At 40.0% G+C, this 13,987-nt stretch overlaps 1 protein-coding gene and 1 pseudogene across 6 annotated transcripts in view; one reads left to right on the top strand and one right to left on the bottom strand.

Moving 5' to 3' along the window:
* Positions 1-13,987, top strand: part of Nol4 (nucleolar protein 4) — a 362,305-nt gene that overhangs the window by 103,111 nt on the left and 245,207 nt on the right.
* On the bottom strand, positions 12,138-12,541 carry Cyb5a-ps1 (cytochrome b5 type A, pseudogene 1; annotated as a pseudogene).

Genomic DNA, 13,987 nt, shown 5'->3' with positions numbered 1-13,987 from the left:
TTATTATTCTTTGCATCTCTGCTCTAAGCACATAAGATGTGAGTTTAAGTGTTGGCTGATTTCTGTTCCTCTGCTCTTAAGCATAGTGGGGAAAGGTTATTTCCATATTGCATTGATAAAATAAGACATGATCAATACACTTATGGGATTAGTACTAGGAAAGTTTTGCTCTTGTATTAGCTTCTTTTCCCGTTGCTCTGATAAACTTGCAAAAAGAAGAGCTCAAAGGAGGAAGACTTTATGTCAGCTTACAGTTTAAAGGATATAGTCCATCATGGAATGGAAGGAAAGACATTGGGGAGCTGAAGAAGCTACTCATATCCCATGCACAGTATCTGTATCCCATGAAGCAGGTATCTGTAAATGCTGTCCTTAACTCGCTGTATCTTTTCTATACAGTCCAGAATCCTAACCTAGGGAATTGTGCCACCCATAGAGGCAAGTCTTCACTTTTCACCTATCATGATAATCTCCAACATTCAAGTTGTCAACTGAAATTAACCACTAGGCATCCCAAGCATATTTTCCTTTCTTATCACAGTACCTCAGGTTTATAATTTAGAGCTTAATGCATTTGAGTTGAGCCATTGATCCCCTACCTGGCCCTGCTTATATGAAAATTTTATGTACTATGGCAAAAGAAGAGTGAGAATAAATTAGTCTGCTAGACATGATTCAGTTAGAACAGGCTAAGCGTGGGATTTGGGACAACCCAAGGCTTGGATGAAGCTGCTGACCTCACGGTAAGTGTATGCCCTCTTGAAATTTTGTAAGGTCGCCTCTGGGTCACGTGAAGAACTTTCGTCTCTATAATGAAATTAGAAAGGCTTGGCGTTTTCTTTCAAACATCTCTAACTCCTGAAAAGAGGGAAATTTCATCCATTGAAGAAACCATTTAAAGAGGCTTGAACACATTATTTTCAGATAAAATCATTAGATTAAAAACAAGGGAAATTGAGCATGTGATCTTATGGATGGTGGGACATCTTTGGAGTATATGCCCAGGACCGCTGTAGCTAGGTTTTGGGTTGAACTATTTCCAATCTTCTAAGAAGCTGCCGAATTGATTTCCAGAGTGGTTATACGAGTTTGCATTTCTATCAGCAGCGAAGGAGTGTTCCCTTTTCTCCACAACCTCACCAGTATGTGCTGACATTTGAGTTTTTGATCTTAGCCATTCTGATTAGTGTGAGGTCGAATCTAAGAGTTGTTTTGATTTGCATTTCCCTGATGACTAAAATTGTTGAACACTTCCTTAGGTGCTTGTTGGCAATTTGAGATTCTGTGTTGAGAATTCTCCCATTTTTTAATCAGGTTATTTGGATTGCCGTTACCACGCTTCTTGAATTCTTTATATATTTTGGATATTAGTCCTCTGTAAAATATAGGGTTAGTGAAGTTATTTTCCTAATCTGTAGGCTGTTGTTTTGTCCTGTTGACAGTGTCCTTTGATTTACAGAAGCTTTTCAGTTTCATGAGGTCCCATTTATTAATTCTTGGCCTTCGTGCCTGAGCCACCAGTTTAGGAAGTTGTCTCCGGTACCAATGAGTTGAAGATTATTCCCCATTTTCTATTCTTTTAGATTAAGTGTGTTCGGTTTTATGCTGATGTCCTTGATCCATCTGGATTCGATTTTGTACAGGATGATAAACCAACTATATTCCTAGCAGCTTTATTCATAATGGCTAGAAACTGCCAACAATCTAGATGTCTCTCCACTGAGGAATGGATATAGAAAATGTGCTGTATTTACAAAATGGAATACTACTCAGCCATTAAAAACAAGGACGTCATAAATTTTACAGGAAAATGGATGGAATCAGAAAACATCATCCTGAGTGAGGTAACACAGACCCAAAAGGACATACATGGAACCTAGCATACCTGTGCTCTGATAGGTGCCACCTAGCAGCCAATGAAAAGAGATGCAGAGACTCACACTCTAACATTAGATGGTGCTTGGGAGTCTTAGGGAAAAGTTGTGAGAAATATTGTGGGAACCAAAGAGGACTGGGACTTCATAGGAGTACATGGTACTAACCTGTACCCTTGGAGGCTTCCAGAGGCTGACCCGCCAACCAAAGAGCAGGAACGGGCTGGACCTAGGACCCCTGCACATATGTAGCAGTTGAGCAGCTTGGTCCTCATGTGGATCCACCAAACAACTGGACCAGGGGCTATTGCTAAGCCTGCTGTTGCCTCCCTGCCTGTGGACCCATGCCCCTAAATGGATAGCCCTGTCATACCACAGTGGAAGGGGCTGTGCATGGTCCTACAGTGACTTGATGTGAGGAGGTATTGACATTTGGGGGGCGGGGAGGTCTTCCCCTTCTGAAAAGAGAAAACACAGCTTAGAAAGAGAAAGGGAAGGAGGAAGGTGGGTGGGGGACCTACATCAGAGGTTGTTGGGAGAAGTAGAAGGTCTATGGGTTGTAAATGGAATAAATACATTTAATTTAAAAAATAACAGAAAAATTAAGTATATTCCTCAGAAAAGCTTCTTTGTAGATGTGACGCACTAATAAAATAGAATACACCGTGTGTGTGTGTGTGTGTGTGTGTGTGTGTGTGTGTGTGTGTGAGAGAGAGAGAGAGAGAGAGAGAGAGAGAGAGGAGAGAGAGAGAGAGATCACATTTTCCTTGCTATTTTGAATTTTTTCATTTTTGCTATAGATCCAATATAATAATAGTTTGCTGCTGAAGTAAAAAGGGATTCAGGAGTTCATCTCTATAAGCCACATTCTTTGACTTGTTAGGAGAGACTCGGCACAAAATATTGTAACAAACAAATGAACGTTCTGCTTACTTTATTGATAAAGAATTCATTTTCATTTCACTTGTTATTGGAGATTTTGAAACTTCTATAAACAACCACTCTTAATACCCGAGTTAGGGAAAAACAGTAATATTCCAAATTAACCTATACCACTATATACAATAAAGCAGCTATCTGCAGCATAGTTTCATAGTTTGCTTGGTAAACTTTTTATAGGTAAAAAAACTGTTCAATTATAGATAGATGACAGGAAATTCCGTGAGTCTATTCTGTTTACTTTTACAAATGGCTAAGAGGGAGAACCCGTATTTCCCTGACAGTGCTGTAAAACACAGCTTAGCAAAATGCCTGATTCCTATGGTGTGCTTAACAAATGCAGAAAGGAGAAGCGATATCTATGGAGACTTTTTCTTGTTGATTAAATAACATGAATATTTAGATAAAACAGTTATAAATGGGGTAAGGCCTGGATAAAACCAATTGCTGTGAACATTGGGTGGGATACTTAGTAGATAATAGGGACACTTACTTCGTACAATTTTGGAGCACCATATAAAAACAAAAGAACCAAAATTTAATATAGGGCAGGAGTTTTTCCATGTGTAACTCTCAGAAATCTTTGATTCCTCCAATTAATACTGGAGGTATTACCTACTTACTTAATTAATTACTTAATGTCTACATACCAGGTAGACATTGGCAACGATCCCTTGAATTGACTGATTCACTTCAGTTGTACACATTAAATAATGGCGCTACTTCTGAGGGAAGTTTCGTCAGTTCTGACTTTTACATGCATCAGTGTATGCATTTAAGTAAGCCGCACGCACAAGTGCACACACACAATATGTGTAGAAAAGACCTAAGGTGTGTGTGGGAAACTTAAAACAAAACACGGTGACATGACCATTTAATTTCTCGACTATTCATCACAGGTCGGGACGTCAGTGTGCTTCACTTATCAAAACTGACTGATTTCCTACCCAGAAACAATGTCACTCCGTCGCAGTGGTGGAAATGTCACACAGACCTTGATATTTTGGACTTATTGGCAGTAGACAGTCAAAAGACATGAGAGTTTACTGAAGCCATTTTATCATTGATTAACATCCCGTTACATGTCATCCATGAATTTCTTATTAAATAATAATGTCCAAATGAACATTTCTTGAAGCAAATCAAATGGTGTGAGAATTTCCATTAACTCTTTGTGTTTACACAGTAAATTGCGACTTTAGTGCACCCTAGTGGTCAAAGTAAGATGCTGCAGCTTTACGAAGTACTGGGAGCAGTTAATATTCAGTGGGATTCTTGCTGAGTCCAGAGGTGTATACGTCTGCAAACCCTAAAAATAAAGTAAACCGACAAACAAACGAGGAAAGAACCCTGAAATGTGTGCAAATATGTGCATATGTTTAAATGGCTATCTAGATATAGACTATTGATACGGGCTATGATTGCAGGAAGCAGCATAATAAAGAGGGCTTGAGGAAGGTAATAAGAGAATGTTACTAGCTATAATGCCAATCAAGTCCAAGTCTAAATCCTGAGAGTGGTAATTCTGTGCTGTGTTCTTGACATGTGATTGCTTCGAAGTTGCTATTTGGAGGACCATAAATCATATATGTAAAGTTTTTTTAAACATACTGCTTACTTTCAAACACTGTAGTCATGATTAAAATGATATATTTTTTCTAAAAAAAAAAATAAGAATTGCTTATCTCTGAACAAGTCAAAGAAATAGATTTTTCTATTTAAATATTTGGTGACAATATTTGTCTTCTGTGCCAAGTAAACTTCATGGTGATTTACAGACATCAACTCCCAGGCTTTTAGTCCAGCCTATCTCTGAAAATCAGTTATATTAATTCCATAATAAATAAAAGCAAATGGATCTTTACTTTTTTTCTGTGTCAGTCCTCCTTACTCTCTTTCCATCAGCTTAAGGGACATGTCTTAAGGGCAGGAGCCACAGCTGAATTCGAATAACACTCATCCTCTGTCGTGATTAGCAAAGAAGTCTTTAATGAAGCAGAGACAGTGACTTAGATGCTTCTAAGAATTTGAAACTGGTACCAAGAATTTCCTTTTTTTCCACTTTGGTATGGAATATGTAATGGAGATAGTGACTGCCAGACAAATCCAATGGGCGTGAAATTATTAATACAGCCCTAAACAATATCTTCCAAGAAGAGGTGATAGAATTTGGGGGAAGACAGGTGGCCTTTCTGTAAGCCCCCTCCAAGCCCTTAAAAGATTCTTCCTCAAGATTATGATCCAGGAACATAGCCTCCAGGCATGGTGATAAGAAAAGATAGCCCTGCTATTGCTTGGAGGACTGACCAGTGGCCATACTGGGCACCCCAGATATGAGATAGTTTCTAAAGGAAACAATGTAATAAGTTCTTTATGTAGCATCTCCAAAACTAGTTTTTCTGATGTTCTGATGTTAAAAATTTCAAATAACACATTAGTTTCCATATTATATTATTTTCTTGCCATGCTCTGGTCCTTGTCTGTAAAAGTAAACAAGAATGGTACTAAAAGACCAAACTCATTAACAGAGTTTCAGAGCCAAAAGTTTGTTTTATCTCATGTTTTCCTTGCAGGTAGGTATATGCACCATGTGTAAATGGTGCCCACAAAGATCAGATAAGGTCCTCAAATTCCATGGAATTTGAGTTACAGCCTGTGAGCTACCGTGTGGGTGCTGAAATCAAGCAGGCCCTTTGCAAGAGCAGCAAGTGCTCTTAACTGTTGAACCGTATCTCCACTGGAGTCTAAAATGTAAAGCCTTAATTATTATTGTTCATTAAATGTGGGTCTGTGTCCCTGTGTGTCTGTGTGTCTGTGTGTCTGTGTGTCTGTGTGCACACATTAGCTCAGATGCTAGTGAAGGTCAGAGGGGTCAGATCCCCCTGGCTCTGGAGTTACATTTGGTAGTTAGTCACTCTTTGTGGGTACTAAGAACTGAATTCTTGTCCTTTGCTAGGGCACTGAGGACTCTTGACTACTGAACAATATCTCCAGCCCTAAACTCCATCTGTTTCCATCACCATTAGATTGCTAATTTGTTATTCTGAGAGTCTGTAGCAACTGTATACTTGACATGTATGCATCCAAGAAATTGCTGGTGCACCTAGGAAAAACACAGGCTTTAATGGGGGAGCTACAACAGCAAGCCTTGAAAACATGGATGTGAACACTAGATCAGAGAAGAGCCTTTGATTCTCCCCTAGCTCCAGCAGACACATGGCTGCATCATATTCTACACACTCCTCGTGGGGGAAATAGTATATTTGTGTTTTAATGCAGTTCTTCCTGCTGTGGGAATCCTATAAACACTGGCTTTGCCGAGACCTATTTTCACTCAATATTTAGGGATTCTTTGATCTTACTATTAGGAAACATGTATGAGCAAATTTTTTCCGGGGCCCATCTGCTCATATTTTATTCATCTAGTGTCAGAATTCTTCTAACAATCTGTTCCTAGAAACCCAATAGTCTTGAATAAGAATTGACACAAAAATGGTATTCTCAACTTTAGAGACACACCTTTGGTTTATGTTTATTTGAATTGCGATATTGTCACACTTGATTAATTGCTGTAAGCTAAAGCTCAAGGTTATAAGAAAGTGAAGGGTAAAGCTCTTGGGTCAGTAAGGTGTCTGCAATGTATGATGACCTGAGATTGATCCCTAAAGCCTTGTAGAAACAAACAAAAAAGCAAAACAACAACAAAAACAACAACAACAATAACTGCTCAGGCTTGGACTCCTGGACTTGGAGTGGAAACATAGATTGGTTTCCTAGGCTCTCTGGCAAGCCACCCTAGGCTACTTGGACGGTTCAAGGCCAGTGAGGGAATCTATCTGTGAAGGAGGTGCATATTACTTAAGTGTCCTCTGGCCTTGATATGTACATGTAAGTCTGCACACATTTGTTTACATGGACATAGAAACAGAGGAGACTTTTTCCTTATACAGCAACATGTCTAAACTGGATGTATAATTAATAAAACAAAAATATTTCAATAAAAGTACGTACTGTTTAACCTGCATAACCCTTTACTTTTCCTTCTTAGGAAGATGATGTAGTCCAAGATTCAGGCTCTGGGGTTTGTTTCCTCTGTGCGTTTTCCTCTGGTGGGCTCTTGCCTCCCAGTAAGTTTCGGAGCCTTTCCACATCTCTTTAGAAAACAGACTTATTTAATCCCTGTACCACATTACATTATGTCTTGCATTCTATACCACATTTGAAACATTTGCCTCAAATCTTCAAATCGCTTTTAGCTGTCTAAAAAAAATGACCCGAACTGTCTAAAAATACCCCTGCTCACTTTAGTCCTCTGTTGGCTTTGCCAACTTTCATTTTAAATCTGGCCACTTATCACTGGCTTCTCTCAGCACCACACAAAACGCCTTTGGCTAGACAGATGCATGGCCCTTGCTTTTCAAGTAGTGTTTTCACATCATGTGGTTTGTCTCATTAGAAATCATCAGGACAATTTAGTGGGCTGCGGCAATAAATAAAATGGAGACTGGAAACAAATAATAAGCCACGGATATATGGGTCTGTCATTTTGTAGTGTGAAATATAAGCTCTGAAAATGGAAAACATTAGCTTGGATTACTGTGGTAGCTTCAGATTGCCTACAGACATCCCCATATTACTTCTGCACACCTTAGCGCATGCTTCTGTTCATATATTCCTAGACTTTCCTGACCAAATAACTTGTTAGAAACTTGAAACACCAATCACTTTCAGACTAAACCCATATTCTCACATATCAAATGAATTGGACTTCTTACGCTTTGTCTAGCAATCTTATTTTTGTCTAACATTCAAAGTCTGGAAATGCAAGCATAAATTTTTGCAACCTACTTTTAATAAGGGTTCAACCTCTCCTCTAGCCCACACCCAGCAGAGATAGTGGAAGAGAGAAGTTACTGGGCTATGGATCTGTTTACAACAGGTCTTTGGGGGCAGCTCCATGTTCTTTGGCAGCAGTTCAGTCCCATAGCAAACACCAAATCTGACTCAGCAGCTGCTTACCAGTCCTCTAGGCAGGCAGACCCCAGGCACAAACCAGCAGCTACACACCAGTCCTTTCAGCAAGCAGACACCAGGCAGCCATAGTTCAATTCTGAGGAAACCACCAGGCTTACCAGCCAGCCTGAGGAGAGGCCACTGAAGCAGCAACCTCACAAACAGTTCTTGGGTGAGCTTCTCTCAATGGCAGCATTCCCACAAGTTGAGCTCAACAGGGCTATGTAAGGTGAACCAATATATTCGTTCCATTAGCGAAGAGGAGTGAGGCAGAGCAAACCAAACCAATGCTCAGTGCTCTTCTCCCGCTGTCTGGCTGTCTGTAGTGTCAGGTGTATACTCCTTCATCACAGGCCCTTTCATGTGTTTGCTGTATCCTAACATCCTTTGACCTCTGTCTGCTCCAGGAGAACATGTTCTTCACGTTTCTGCTTTGGCAAGACATTCTTTCACCTGTGTCTCCAGCAAAACATCATTCGACATAACTGACTTTCCAAAGAAACTGGAGGTTTCCACTTTGTGGAAAGATGGCTCAAGGGGTTAATAGGGCTCGCTGTTCTTCCAGGAAATGTGATTTTGGTCCCAGAACCCATGTCAAGTGACTCACAACCATCTATAACTCCAGCTCCAGTAGATCTAAAGTCTTTATTTGCCCTCTGTGGGCATTGGTTCACACAAGGCACACACACACGCGCACACACGCACGCATGCACTCACGCACACATGCACAAATAAATAACAATTAACTCTAGCTATTTCAGGAGGTTGGGCTAAGTCATCCCCTGCCCTCAGACCAGAGGAACTGAGGGATGAATGAGGAGATTAAATATAGAAAGCGATTAAAGAAAGAAAAAAATAACATGGGGTAAAGGTACCAAGTGAAGAGATGTAACAGTGTCAAGTCAGGGGAAGCCCCAAGCCAGGGGTGCTAAAGGGCTGAGAGAAACAAAACATGATCTCTCCATAGATCAGCAGCAGGGCTTTTGGGTTGATAGTGGATGCTACCAGCACTCGAGTTTGGACATTAGACATATCATAAAGATACACACGGTCAGTTGGTCATTAGCACAGTTCTGTGGAACAAATAGAGAAAACATAGCATAGCCATTCTGAAAGAGATTTGAAGCTAAATTCAAGGTCCCAGTGACCACATTCTCAGTGGCAGCTTGGCAGGCCTGGCTTTTGGCTTAACGAACTATGAATATGTCTGTACTTTTTCTTAGCAGACCTTAGGTGTTGAGAGCTCATCAAAATTAATCAAGTAATGACTAGTAGGTGACTCAAGTACTTTGACCTATTTAACCACATTACGTTTTAGATTCTTATCTAGCACTATTACCTAATAATTTCAGTGATTACCCATTCAATAGATAGATGTGGAGCAACTCTGTCTTACCTGATAAATATCTTTATATTTGCAAGTGTAGTGCCTTACATGTCCTTAAAGATTTCTTCTGCAGAAGCACAGTGGTGCACAGATCTTCTGTTCATAGCATTTCAGTTTTGTAACATCTAGAAGTATGTCACATCTGTGGGTATATGTCAGTCACCACATAAAAGTTCACTGTGTGTCAAACATGATAGCATGATAGGTGCTTTTAGTCTTAAGTCCCTTCTATGAAATGTAACACACATTATATGAAATATAAAAGGCTGAAAGAATCTGATTAGCAGTGTTGCCCAGAGCTGAGGTCTCTCTTCTTTAGACAAGACTCTTTCTGTAACATCACTGTGGGTGACTTTACAAGTAAGGGCAAATTTGGATTTATATACTCTTTTCAATTCTATTTCATTCATGTTTTCTTAAAGAAATAATCTTTCCATAGCTGGTTTATTCTCAAAGGTGGAGAAACGAATTTCACTGGGGACTTTTATATAATCTTTACCTATGGTGACTAAGGTTCCATGGAAGAAAATGACAGAGGTTTGACCTCTAAAGGCAAAGTTTTACAAGGAACACTGGGTAAATATTTGTGAATAGTTGTGATTTTTAAATGTGTTATTAGTTGTAAATAAATATATGGAGATTTTTAAAAAAAATATATGAAGTTTCTATTGCTCTCAGACTCAGTATCTGTAAAGGGCCACATTCTACGCACACATCATGCTACTTCTTTGTCACTGATATAGCTCAGTAGCAGAATGCTTGGCTACCATGCCTGCAGTTCTTGATTTGGTCAGTAGTGCTGCAGACAATTAAGCCCCGCCTTTCCACATGATTGACAATATGACTGTTGTTTTCTAAGTGCGTCTTTCCACATGATTGACAGTATGACTGTTGTTTTCTAAGTGCTGTATACTCACTGGTATACCTGAGTCAATGTGGTATAATATTGAGTACAGATTCTTCTGAGTTCTGTTTGTTGCTCCACAGAGTGATAGCCCATGCTCACAATTCACTCTGATTTATCTCTATTTCAGCTCATGCATTAACTTTACATCTTAGGCTAAAATTGTCATCTAACCCATAGAAGTCTTTATTCCCCTTATTTTCTTCTAAAGTTAATATTATTTTGAGTTGATGTGTGAGATAGTATGTTTCTGTATGGCAGTTTCACACACACATATGTATATGAACATGCATGCACACACACAAGCACGCGCGCGCACACACACACACACACACACACACACACACACACACCATATTCAGTACTACTGACCTCCTCCTTTTTACCCTCTCCTCCTTCCTGCTGAACCATCTCTTGACCCCAAATACTCCCTTTCCTGCTTTCATGTCATATACACAATGACATGAGTTTATCTAAAAATTACATAAAAGTATATAAAATTAGAGAAAAACTTATGTTGGATTGTCTCTCTCAGCACATTAGCTATCCCTTCTCTGGTTCCATTTGTTACTTTCCCAACTAGTCCCTCTTCTGTTTACATGCCACGTATATGTACAATTCAAACGCGCGCGCGCACACACACACACACACACACACACACACACACACACACATATATATGCATGTATATCTAGTTAGTTCATATGGAGGAACACAGATATTTGAGTGCATTTTGTTTACAATTTTCCTGCAAACAACATTCTCCTCCTCCCCCTCCTCCTCCCTCTCCTCCTCCTCTCCCCTCCTCCTCCTTCCCTCCTCCTCCTTCCCTCCTCCTCCCTCTCCTCCTTCCTCTTCTTCTCCCCCTCCTCCTCCTCCCCCTCCTCCTCCCTCTCCTCCTCCTCTCCCCTCCTCCTCCTTCCCTCCTCCTCCTTCCTCTCCTCCTCCCACTCCTTCTCCCCCTCCTCCTCCCTCTCCTCCTCCTCCCCCCTCCTCCTCCTTCCCTCCTTCTCCTCTATGGGCTCTCTGCACTGATTCTCCTTATTCATTCATCTGCTATTGCATCCGTTTGTTTGTTTGTTTTGACCGTATGGAATAGTGCTGCAAATATGGATGTGCAAGGGTCTCCAAGCTATGATGACTTTGAGTCTTTCAGATATTTACCCAGCAGTGTCGGATCATACAGTAATGCTAACTTCTGCCTCACTGATGAACCTTGGTGGTACTAATTCTTTGCATTCTGACCAGCTGTGTATACATGCTCCTTGTGACTTTCATCTGAACAACATTTATCGTCATTTTTTTCTTTCTCTTTCTTCTCCCTGCCTCTCCCCCTCCCTTTTTTGTTCCCCCTTTCCTTTCTGTACCAAACAGAGTTTCACTTTATAATCAGGTTTGCTTGGAATTTATCTTCCTCTTTTATTCCTTTTTTTCTGTATTGAAACAGAGTTTCACTTTATAACCAGGATTGCTTGGAATTCCTCATCTTTATCATGCTGGCTTCACAGAAATTCCCTTTCCTCAGCTTCCTGCATGTGGGGGTTGCGGACATGGGCCTTCATCTTGAACAGTATCCATTCTGACTAAGATAAAATGGATTTGAAATGGATTTCAATGTAGTTTTAATATGTTTGTCCCTGATTAATTATATTGACCATGTGGAAAGAAGAAATGTAAATTGCCAGTGCAGAGATGGGATCTTGTTCCCTTAGAGAAGAAAGTGACTTCACTCCTCATCCTCTTGGCTTGTTCCTCATCGTATTCATGGTTTCTTTTCACTGACCTTTATATTTTAAAAAGATCATGTTTACAATACACCAAAATGAAGTTGAATAAAAAGGCATATTTGAAAAGTTTAAGAGTACAAAGAGTTCCTTGTTTGTTCAACTAGCCCAGGAGTCGAAACAGATATATTACAATTACTTTCTCAGGGGGAAGTTTCTTTCAGTGGAAGTGATTGAAACTGGCTTCTTTTCTACCCTCTCTGGGGCAGTCTTCCTTCCTTAGCTTCAGAGACAAGTTAATCTTCTGCCATGTTGAGATGATGCATCAGAGCTACAGCCCGGGCTGAGATGGCTGGGATCACCCATTTGGTCCACCAACTGGTATTAGATTCTTTTGTAGTGATAAGAGTTTCCAAGGGCTTGGCTGTCTGTGATTGGTCATCTGGATGGAGTTCCCCGATGCTGAAGTTTTGGACAGTTCTCTTGCATCTGTAGAGTGTCTGAGGTCCTCAGAGTTCTCAGTAGCACCACCCCCAACGTGCTCGCTTAGGACTTCTTCCCCACCAGGATGCTCTTCGAGAAACTTGGTCAGATCATACACCTTATGATGCAGGATCAGCCAGGTGCTCTTGCTGTCCTTGTGCTTCTGATTCTCTTCCAGGGTGTAGTGCTTCACATCCTTGTCTGACAGCTCAGGCATCTCTGAACAGTGAGCCTTCCCAGCCCTGCAACACAGCCGTGGAGGGTAGTGCTGGGATCAGGTCTGAGCTGCCTCCGCCTGGGCATTCCCAGCTGCATGCCCAGGACTGGGTGGGGGTGGCACGTCAAGCTCCTCTGACAAGTTTTATGAAAACCAGTTGCAATCTCATCTTTCCTCGTTTCGATTTTGATTTTGAGGCCATACCTAGAAGTCCCCTCACTCCTTGTCAAGACGTTTATCTCTTTTTCCTTCCAGCATTTCAAAAGTCTCAGGTCACGTAAGTCTTCTATTCTTCTTGAGTTGATATTTTAGTGTAGAAGTGGTCTGCGTGTTTAATTTTATATTTAGTATTTATTGGAATGATTATCTTTTCCTCACGTGTGTCATGTGTGTTCTTGGGGCGTTTTTAGAAGGCATGTTTATTGCAACTGCATGGATCTGTGTTCAGGATGCCTTGTTCCCTTGATCTATCTGTATGTTTGTATCACTATCAGACTATTTTGACTGCTGTAACCTTTGAGGATAGATTGAAATTAAGTAGTTTATGCCTTCAGATTCACTCCTTGCTCAAGTGCATTGACATTTCAATAGTCTCTACGGTTCCATACAAACGTAAGGTGTTTTTTTTTTTTAATGATTTTGAGTACCATTGAGGTTTTATAGGAACTACATTAAAACTGTAGATCATTTTGAGTGGGAAGAACACTTTAACAATATTAATCCTTTCAGTCATGATCATAGAATAGTTCTCTGTTTATTGGGATTTTTAACTTTTGTCATCAGTTGTTATTAAGCTCTATCTGATAGCCAATGCTTGTATTCTCAGCATTCGGGAGTCAAAGGCAGATTATTATAAGTTTGATGAAATCTGGGCTAAACTGTGAGTTCTTGTCAAGCTTGGTTTGTAGAGTAGGAAAACTGACTCATAAATTAAAACATATTTTAGCTTTTAACACATAGGACTTTAAAATCCCATATTAAGTATATCATTTATTTTATTTGTTACTATTTAAATTATATTTATAAAATGGAAGATAGTTTACTATATGTAGAGATGCAAGTTTTTAAAAGTGTTATCTCTTATCTTATTGATTTCTTGTACTTGCTTACTAATTCTGTCTTGGTGGATCCCACAATTTTGTGCACACATAAACATCATGCTGTCCGTAAACTGGGACCATTTTGCTTTCTTAACTTTCTAGGTAACTACAAACTTCTGTTGCCTCTTGTTTGTGCTCATTCTCTTCAATCCAAATGATTGCTTTCAGCATTCTTTTGGGTGTGGTCTGGTGGACATGAATTCATTTAGTGTTTTTATAGCACAAAACCCAGTCAGGGAAGTGGCCAGTGACCACTTCCCAGAATTCTTTTTTTTTTTTTTATTAACTTGAGTATTTCTTATATACATTTCGAGTGTTATTCCCTTTCCCGGTTTCCGGGCAAACA

This window comes from Rattus norvegicus, chromosome 18, assembly GCF_021556685.1.
Source record: "Rattus norvegicus strain SHRSP/BbbUtx chromosome 18, alternate assembly SHRSP_T2T, whole genome shotgun sequence".
Taxonomy (NCBI): Eukaryota; Metazoa; Chordata; class Mammalia; order Rodentia; family Muridae; genus Rattus; species Rattus norvegicus.
The sequence above is the reverse complement of the archived record's forward strand: the minus strand, read 5'-3'. Positions and strand labels throughout refer to the sequence as shown.